A 10472-nucleotide genomic window follows, 5' to 3' on the forward strand; every position below is an offset into this window, starting at 1 on the left:
CGCCACGTGCAGGACGGCTGCTTTTACATTGAACGGCAGAGCTGGCTTCATTTTGCTGGAGGGAGAAAGATGATATTTTGTAGTGTGAGAAGGACTGGTGATCCAGCCAATGGAAGCTCCTCTAAAGAAGAGGAACATAGCAACCCAGCAAGGTCTGTAATGGGTTCTCCTCTTTTCCCTGAAAAGGTCCAATCCCGGTCTGGGAAGGACCTGATTTGGAGAAGGCCCTAATACTTAACAAATTAAAAGCTATATTTTTAAAAGGGGGAGATCCAGTTACAGATCTTTCCTGGTTTGCCACTGCCCTTTCTCTGTGGACTATAAGCATACCTGAGTTGCGTAAGAGTGTCCATGGTGAGGCTCAAGAGAAACCCAGGGTCTGGATGCTTCTTGATGTCCTCCATAATTTCCTGGCAGAGATCAAAGAGCAGAAGAGAGTTGGTCAGTACCCATGGACTTCATTGGGATAGCACCAGCCTCAAACACACACTTTTGGCAGTCACGTTTTGACTGAGCCTGTGCTTGGTCATCATCTTCCATTCTCTGCCACATCTCACTCTCTAGTACGGCATCCACAGCCTTGTCTTTTTCATACGACAGCATCTCACTTTCACAGGACTTGGCATCCTTAATACCGTCAATAATGGACGTCAAGAATTCAGTCCAGCAGAGGATGACCTGAATATTAGAAGCATTGAGCTGTTAGAGATGAAGGACTCTCCGTGCCTTCCTGGAAATGGAGCGGGCACCCTTACTTGGTGGGCTGCTCTCAGGTCCTTTCTGGGGACCCCACCCCCTCCATGGAATATTCTGCTTCTGCCTCTCAGGGATAATGCAGAAGTGGGAAAGGGATCAGAGCAGAGAGTGGGAGCTTTCAGATCCCGTATGGGGCAAATGCCTCTCAGAGAAATGTCCTGGGCTCTAGGGAGGAAGGCCCTTTTCTGAATGGATCCCTACCTCAGCTCTTTCCATTTTCTCCACTCCAGTAGTCAGATCCCAGTAGTCAGATCTGGAAGGGAAGAAGAGTCGGGGGTGAGTGGGTTTAAGGACTTTGATTCCCATTTGGAATTTAAAAATGGGGATTCCCTTTCTTGGAATTAAGGCGGGCTACCAGTTCTAGGTTACATCCCAAGTCAGCCAGCCCATATGAATAATGAGAGATTAGCATCTCCCCAAGGGAAGCGACTTCTCACCAAAGGCCTTTTCATTCAGACCCACAAGTCTGCCAGGTTCCCAAGCACTAGCTGTCTCACCTTCCCCAAAGAGTCGGCCCCAGTCCCAACCAGGGGCACCTGCTCATCGATGGTGACTCCGGATACTGCCGGGGAGCCCCTGTGGGAGTTGGAGGTGGTGCTGGAGTAGGCTCAATGCGGTGTTTCCATTTAAAGAACCTCCCTCTGGGGGGCTTGCCCTTGGCGGAGTCACTGGTAGGGGAGGACTTAAAGATCTGCCTACAGCAAAGGCAGACTCTTCGCAATCTAGAAGAGAGCAGGGAGAAGGTGAGAATGCGACCCTTAAGCAGACATTGGCAGGAGTTGGGGCCAATGGGGCAGGGAAGGAGTGCAGAACAGAAGGAGGGGCAGCAATACAGGTAGCCCAATAGGCTTCCAGATGGTGCATCCTCCTCCTTCTGGCTGAGGAATTGGGTCGAGACAGCTGCTCCAACGCTTTGGGGCAGAGACCTTTGACATATGGGGTGCAGTTCTGGTCAGCCCAGCTCAGCCAGATTATGTTAGAGCTGGCAAAGTTGCAGAGAAGAACCATGAACGAGCTCAGGGGTGAATGGAAACCGTGTAACCAAAAGGCAGTCCTGTTTTCAGGCACTGCATGACACTTCCTAGCTGGACCAGGCATGTGAGGGGCCCGTGCCCAGGTTCACTTTAAAAACAAATGCAACTACAGTCATGCACACAAAATCACATACCAGTGTTCAGACACCTGCACACATGTACTACCGACTGTCTGAATAGGGCTTTCATTGCACTTACCTTCAAGATGCTGATTAAGTTCCAGACAGAGGGGGCCTCCTCCAGCAAAGCCCTGATCATCCTCTGGAGCGCCTCAATGTTCTCGTTCTATGGGGGGCGGGGAGAAAAGATCAGACATGAGTATATGAGTGACAACCGGTCTTGAGAATGCAACATTGAAAAAGCACTCATGTTTATTGTGGTATTGTGTTTGATTCCAATTGGGCCAAGAAACCACCAGGACATATGGAAGTGGGAAAGGGTGCTCACAATTAACCTGGAAGAAGAGCTTATACATTAAATCTCAGAAAAGTAAGAAACCACCTGTGCAGGGAGTCACACCATTTCTAACTTGGTCATTCTTTTGGAACTCTCCCGTTCAGTGTGGGGTCAAATATTCACTTTCCAAAGTGTTTTGGTAACCAGTTCAAACACCTTGAACCAGTTTAGTTACATTTCCTACAGAATAATATCCAAACTCTTTAGCTTGCCATGTAACTCTAGAAAAAGACAACCATGGGACTTGACTTGAGAAGAAAGCATCATGCCAGTCTTTCTGAATGAAACCAATGATGGAATGATGGAACGCCATCTTCTGAACTGGTTACCACTACAGGGCTTCGCTTCGGGTTCCAGTTGGGGCCAACCAGGAGATTTTCAGTTGACACTGAATTCTCCCTTCTTCATAGAACATATTATGACAAAGCAATACTGTGGCATCCTTACATAGAAAAGATTCTGAAGTGGTCTCAAATGGGACAAGTAGCCCGGGAGTGGAAGCAGCAGGAGTTTGTGGCGCAGGAGAAAAAAAGCTCAATAAGAATATCCCTGCGTCCCTGGGTCCAGCTGGTTGACTCTGGACACGGCCAGGTGCAGGACTGCTGCTATTAGATTAATTGGCAGAGCTGGCTTCATTTCACTGGAGGAAGAAATCTTAGATCTCATCGTGTGAGGAGGGCTGGTGATCCAGCCCACGGAAGCTCATCTAGAGCAGAGCATCATGGCAAGCCAGCAAGTGTTTGGGAATGTACTGGGCTGGGTGGAGGAAGGCCCTCTACTCAATGGTTCCTGACTTAAGACCTGGAATGGAAAAAGAAACAGAGAGGGGTGGGACACAGTCTTTTGGAATGAAGGCTGGCTACCATTGATTGGTTACATCACAAGTCAATAATCCATCGGTAAGAGAGCCGGCTTGCTACCAAATGGCAAAACCTAGCCTGGCTGCTGGGCAAAACTTTGGGGAGGAAGGAATGCTCTGTCACCCATGTCTTGGTCTGTGGAGTCACACCAGCTGACTGGGGATGTGGATGGTAACTGTGCCTGTTGGTGGGGGCTGGCGTTACAGGGCTATAAAACAGCAATAAAACCACAAAGAAGACATTGGAAATGTGAATGGCACCTTGCTGACAGTGGGAAGGAAAAGGCTGACCAATGGGAAGACTAGTCCTCCCAGAAAACCAACTGAGAGACTAGCTCTCACCAGATGTAATTTTATCTGGCTCAGTATGGCAATGGACTGAAATGACCCTGACACAATTAAAAAGAAATCATTAAAAACCACCTGATTTCCCAATTGTTCTGTGGGTTTGGTGGTGGGTAGCACCCATCATGCTCAACCCGCTCTGGTGCCCCCAGAAGCCAGAAGAGTGTTCCAAAGAAGTGGGGAAGCAACCAAAAAGGCCCTTTCCTGGGTCCTAGAGCCCCAAACCTCTCAGAAACCAGGGACCGACAAAAGGGCCATCTGAGACGATCTAACCGGAAGGGATGTAACTGGAAAGGGAGAGGCGGGTCTGTAGGTAGACAGATGCCACGCCCTGAAAGGCTTTCAAGGTCAGAACCAGGACCTTAAATTAAACTCGGAAGCCAATAGGCAACCAGTGCAATGACTGCAGGAGAGGTGTTACTCCATCATATTTTCTGGCACCCATGGGTAGGCGAGCCGCTGCATTCCGGACCCGCTGTAGCTTCCTGATCGTCCTCAAAGGGAACCCTAGATAGAGAGCTCATCATGGCAATCACCAAGAAATATTACACACAGACACATAGAGCTGAGCTGCCACAGTCCCTTTCTCTCCACAACACCATCTCACACACAGACTACCAAACCAGAACTCAAGGAAGGAAGGAAGGAAGGAAGGAAGGAAGGAAGGAAGGAAGGAAGGAAGGAAGGAAGGAAGGAAGGAAGGAAGGAAGGAAGGAAGCCAAGTACTGCTTTTGTCAATCTGAGAACCAGCAAAACCAGGTCGTTATAATGACAAGAGAACAGCATTACACTCAGTGCAGAAAAAAGGACATTACAGAATCAAACCTCCTTGCCTCTCCTGAGGCACAGCATGAAGCAGAAACCCCCCCAACCAAACCATCCCGGAGAAGGTCAGAGTTCCACTGGGTAGGAACCTCCTGAGGGTTCAGCTGTTCAGGCAGGTCCAGCTCAAGCTGCCTCTCCTTCAGCATGCACTGCGCCTTTTCACCCCGGTGGAAATGGCCGGCTATCTTTTGGCGCTTCTCCGCAAGAGCGCCATGGGAGCAGCAGGGGCCCGTAGCCAGGGTGTGTCCCAGGTTGTACATTGTGGCTGGCTATGGGCCCTAGCAGGGCCTGTGTGGTGGGAGCCCCCTATTGCAAGTGCCCTTCGAATCCTGGAGGCTTGGGAGCAGCAGCAGTAGCTGCTGCTGCTAGCCGAGGGCACGCCAGAACCATTGCTGCCAGCAGGAGAAAGGGGGTGAAAGGGGTCGCAGGTACAGCAGCACCATCATCGTCCCAAGACGCTTGGGGTCCTTTCCCCTGCTGACTCATGTAGATGCAGACAGTACCTACTACCCACTACTACCCAGTACCTGCTACTCAGTAGGTGCAGACGGCATGTCTATGGTCACTAAGGCAGAACTTGAAGTGATCCCACACCAGGCTGCCACCATGCTCACCGGCCCGTGGGTGGTGAGGCTGCTGGTTCCTTCAGGGACCCCACCATCACAACTGGAGACTGGCATTGCTAAGGGGGATTGAGGGCATGGTGAGACCCATCTCCAAGCGAGACCACTCTGGTTGGGCTAGCAGCCAAAGCAGTCGGCATCTCCTTCACAACATGTATTCAACATCAGTCAGTCCCTGCTCATACCTTTGGCTAGTTCACACAGAGAGATGCAGCAAGTTCTCATCATCACTGGCAAGAAGCAAGCAGCCTGGCCTCTGTTGGAGGGTTTCCTTGTCTCAGGTTCAGGATTACATGTCAAAAGGATCTTCACTTTCAAAGAGTGTTGTAATCGGAGGCACCTTCAGCAAGTTTCAGGTCTAGATGCAAGTGCCTTACAGTTCTGTGTCCCCCTTGTGAGGAACAAGCAGGCCCGGTGCTACCGTTAGGCCAACTAGGCAGCAGAGTGCAGACCTCAGACCTCAGGGGGGCGCAGAGTGTAGAGTGTCAATGTGTTTGCCTAGGGCGCAAAAGAGTCTGGCACTGACCCTGGAAACACGTGCACCAACATCCTACTGTTGGTTTTTTCTGCTAGTTAGATTGTCTTCAACATATTCCAAAGCCCAGCTTTCTAGGCCATATGGAAGTTTTGATGCTGTCCATGAGATGTATTTGACATTCGAGAGGGAGGGAGGGAGGGAGGGAGAGATAAACCTCTTCATTTGTCTCTGCTCAGGAGACTTCCATGCTCCTTTTGAATTAGGTCTGCAATTGAACGTACTGTAAGGAAGTTGCTATTATTTGCTCTGCTGTGGAATACAAAACTACACTTCTCTTGAAGATGTGACCACGTTTGTACCACATGAGAAACAACAGACGGATCAGGAAGAGGTGTCAATCCAGCAGAGAGCAGCATGTCTTGACACCATGCAAAACTCAGTAGTGAGAATCCCAAGGAACACATTAGAAGAGAGCCTTTTCTATTGGAATCCTCAACTTCAGTTAGAAACTGTTGTTACAAGCAAAGAAGTGTGTACTGTCCCTCTCCTTGATCTGTCTGACAGCCTTGAGGTGCGTCAGGGAGACGAAAGAGAAGATCATGAATGGTTTTGTGCAAGTGTCATCCGCAGTAACATACAAGAAGCCCACGCGCAAGCCTGTGTTGCCAAAGAGCAGAGCGGAGGGGAGGGCCAGCAGACCCACACACCTTTCTCCTCCGCCTGGTAGGCATGCTGGTCGATGCAAGTCTCTGTGCTTCTCACTTTGGTGGATGGCACCTAGCAGTCAATGCTGCAGCCTACCTCTCTTAGGTTAGATTAGGAGAAGAATGTGGCAGATGCTGGACACCCCTGAACCAAGTTTGTAATCTCCAAAGCCACAAATTCTTCAACACACCAACACACTCTTGCTTTCTCTGTGTAATTCTCCATTAGGATACCATCCCTGTTGGATGCTGTCCTCTTAGGAACCTAGGAAGCTGCCATATACTGAGTCAGACTATTAGTCCATCTAGCTCAGTATTTTCTACACAGAGTGGCAGTGGCTTCTCCAAGGCTACAGGCAGGAATTTCTCTCAGCCCTATCTTGGAGAAGCTAGGGAGAACAAAGCAAGGAGTCAGTCACTGTATGGCGCACAGTAGGGCCCCTATCCTTCTTATAAATCCCTGGAGGCTGTGCAAAATCAATTTCTTAGGACAATACTAAGAGCACCAAGATGTGCTCATTCTGTGATGTTGAGATTTGATCTGGGTATTCTGAGAATTGAGGCTAGAGCTTGGATGTTGATCCTAGCATTTTGGCTTAGGATAAACTTCTCTCCTCAAGGATGGATTTTGGCCATTTGGGTTGATAGTTTTCAATCTTCTTTGGCCCAGGCAATCCATGCTAAAATTCTTTCATTGGGATTCTCCATGGATTATCTGGTTTTGTTGAGCCATAATCAAGCTCTACAGACTCTGAAGCAGAGAATCCTGGATAATGAAAAGCAACACGAGTTTTCCACGATCCCAGATCAAAAACAGCTGGAGGGCCAAGGTTCCCCAGCCCTGCTTTAGAGCAAGGTATGACCTGCTCCTGTCGGTTGTGCATGTGGGGAGAATAAAGAGTATACCTAGGGAAGATAGAATCTGCCCTTGTGGTTATAGGCAGATTGAAACCATCCAACATGTATTCCTCCCCCCTTGTCTGTTTTACAGAGAGTTAAGACCCTCCCTGATATCTCCTTGTCTGGCACCCTCTCCAGGATGCTTAGAAGACTTTTGTGTCTCTTATCTTTGGACAGATCAATCTCCATCTATTACATATAAGGTCGCGAAGTGTTGCTCTAATGCTGTAGGGATGTGCATAAAACCGGTTCTCCCGGTTCGGTTCGGATCCGAACCGGGTCCGAACCGGACCAGGGTGGTTCGGTTTTGGTTTTGCCGAACCACCCCCCCGGTTCGGTTCGGATCCGAACCGGTTCGCACATCCCTATAATGCTGTGTGGTTACCTCAGTTTTTTATTTCATGTGTATGTTCTTCCTGAAGTTTTAGTTTCTATTTCTATTTCTTGTTAGCAATTGCTAGTTAAGTCTTTGATTGGTACTGTATGTGACCGATGTTTTATTATTTTCTAGCAACTGTTAATCTTTTGTAGGATTTATTTATTCTCCCATTTTTAGTTGTTTTATAAGCTGACCATGGGTCGTGAATAAAATATCTGTCTATCTACAGTATCTATCTATCTATCTATCTATCTAATATGCCATTAAAAAGTAAAAACCTCTGCTAGAAGTCAGTGAGCTGGTTTTGTTGTTGTTAGCACACAGGCAACACCAAAACTATTTTGTGAAAATATACCAATAACAACATTGAGAAAAATCTAGCAGCACCTGGGGAATTCTCCCCACCCTGCTTTCCACTTTCATTTTGTCGGTGCTGTGTCATTTTTCTCCCCCTTCACACTCTCTTGCTTCGTAGTTGTCCAAGTCGCTAAGTGAGGTTACATGAAGAGGACCAGAAAGGGCCAGCACCAACGTGCCTCCTGGCCATTATAAGTAGGAGGATCCATGGAGAACAGGGCTTGCCTGTAAAGCAGAACCCGTTTTAGCCCTTCCAGAGATGGTGATATGAAAGGAAACCCCTTCATTCATTCCCTGGGCCTGCTTTGGATCTTCTTTACAAAGATCATGGGAGCATTGTGGAATTAAAAGGGCATGGCTGAAGTTGTCCTAAGGTTGAATTCAAACCCAGTTATCCATGGATCCTATATCTGTGGTTTAGCATATCCGTGGTCGGGCAATTGACAACTGACCCCGGCTTACATGGAAAAGAAATGGTTAATTTCTGTGTATCCACGGTATGGAGATGCCCGAAAATATCCTCCAAAAATATTTCCAGATGCCGTTTTGTAAAAGGGAGCTCATTAAGTTTTTAAAAACACTATTTTCTGCAAAAAAATTGGCTGAATAATGGAAAGGACTAAGACGGGGGTGGGTGGGTGGCTAGCTGGGTGCCCACAGAGCACAGTAGGGTGCTTTGTTTCACTCTTTTAAACGTTCTGTGGCCATTTCCCCAGCGATTTCTTCATTGACTTAATGCCTTGGTATATGCCGTTTCGGAATAGGCGGTTGTAGCGGAGAATGGAACCCACCCGGATACTGAGGTCCGCCTGTATATCCCTTCCTTGAGCGGTATGGGATCCAGCCACAGACAAGCACACTCTTCCAGAAACATACAAACTGGGACCGAGTGTTGAGACAGTGCAGTACAAGACTAACAAGAAGTCTGCAATGGGGAAGTGACTGAAAAGGTGCAGCTTGACACACCTCCTCACATAGGCGACAAGGAGAAGGAATGGCCAACTTCTGCATCCGATAGCTGTCCACACTGGAGCCAGTGTGGTGTAGAGTTGGACTAGGACTGGGGAGCCCCGAGTTCAAATCCCTGTTCAGCCATGAAGCTCATTGGGTGACTCTGGGCCAGTCACTCATTTCTCAGCCTAACCTACCTCACAGGCTTGTTGTGAGGGCAAACCTAACCACAGACACCGCTTCAAACACAGGAAGCAATGAAGAATCCACCTTCCCTTTTGATGAAGCCCCCCAAAGGTCAACCAAACCGACAGAAAGCAGCTCTCGTCAAGGAGGTGGCTGCACCGCTGCTGACCCACCAGGCATGGAAAGGGCCTTGATGGATGCTCAGCAACTCCCCTGTCTTTGCGGTGCTGGGAAGTAAGCAGAACCAGGGAGTTTCATTACACTCCTGGTGGGCTATGAGGGGTGGGGGTGGCACAAGCCCTGCAGATCTGGACTCCTGGAAACATTTGTCCATCCAGGGCAATCTCAGAATCAAGATTGGGATGACACTAGTGTTAGTCTAAAGGTCTCGCAGAAGTCGAGATGTGGTAACTTCAATCAATGGACAGCTCGGGCTTCACGGAGACTTCCGATCTTCGGTCTTGTCTGTGCCTTCCATCCTCCTCCTAGTTATCTCCCTCTGGGATGGATGGTTTGTCCCCACCCCCCTAAGAAACCCTTTAAAACATACCAGGATGGCAACACGGATTCAGCACAAGGCATTCACTGCCCACAGTTCTGGCTGGTCCCCACAGAGAGAGGCAGCAAGGAGGACTCACCATCCCTCAGGCAGGAAGAAGCCGGTCTTTCCAAGCCAGATCCCTTTCCTCCTGGGTGTGTGTCAGGACTCCTGCCAGAGGCCCAGGGGGAGCGGGGAGGAGTTCCCTCACTGGGGTGGGATCCTTGTCCGGAAGGGGTTCCCAGGAGGCTGCTGCCACCATCCACTTTATTATTTTGATGTGGGGAAACACGCTCCCCATATCCGGTGCCTGGGGGTGGGGGATTAAGGGGCCAAACCCTCCCCAAAGGGCTGAGCAGTCCTCGGCCTCCAAAGGCAGGTGCCGAAGGCAGACCCAGAGCAGCCAGGATTTCGTTTCGGATTCCAAGGAAAAGTGGTGCAGTAAGGACTTTTCACCAAAGAGATGACCAGAGAGAGGTCTCAGTAACCTGGCAATGTAGATCCCCAGCGATCCGTACAGAAGAACCACTTCCCTCCGGAGGCCTTGCACGGATGTCCTGGTCCTTCTTCCTCACAGGCTGCGGCCTTCCCATCTCCCCAGCAGCTCTCGGCCTGCTTCTTCCTCGGGGTCCTCCTCCTCCTCCTCCTGGGACAGACTCACCAGGAGACCAGAGCTTCTGCTGGGGGTGAAGCCAGGAATCCCGCCCAGTCCTCTGAGCTGGTCCCTTTGATTTGGCTCTAAGCGAGGCCTAGTCCTCCCTCCAGTCCTTACACTGTAATGCTACATTGTGCGTTATCACCTCTTCAGGATGACTAGTCCTCATTGTCCTAGATGTCACTGACTGCAGATGCCTCCCTAGCTGAGCAATTAGCTGGCCAGCAAGATTCCTGGGAAGAGGCAAAGGGTGCCCTAACAGCTCATCCAGAGAGAGGAGGGGGGTTTCGTTTGGTTGTGTAGCACCAGCCTTTCCAATCACACAGTCACAATTGTTGGAGATGGAGTTCCAGTGCATCGACCTCTTGCACCAACTATCCTAATGATGACCACTAGGGGCATTGGGAGTAGAGGTCGTGAGTGGGG

General features: G+C 49.5%; 1 long non-coding RNA gene across 1 annotated transcript; it reads right to left on the reverse strand.

The window, feature by feature from the left end:
• Positions 1-499: 499 nt before the first annotated feature.
• Positions 500-10472, reverse strand: LOC128342240 (uncharacterized). The gene is made up of 3 exons (XR_008314856.1): positions 9880-10472; positions 1989-2075; positions 500-1009 (listed from the first exon to the last, which is right to left on the reverse strand). It is a non-coding gene; the product is annotated as an uncharacterized LOC128342240 (long non-coding RNA).

The sequence above is a fragment of the Hemicordylus capensis genome, chromosome 2, assembly GCF_027244095.1.
Source record: "Hemicordylus capensis ecotype Gifberg chromosome 2, rHemCap1.1.pri, whole genome shotgun sequence".
Classification (NCBI taxonomy): domain Eukaryota; kingdom Metazoa; phylum Chordata; class Lepidosauria; order Squamata; family Cordylidae; genus Hemicordylus; species Hemicordylus capensis.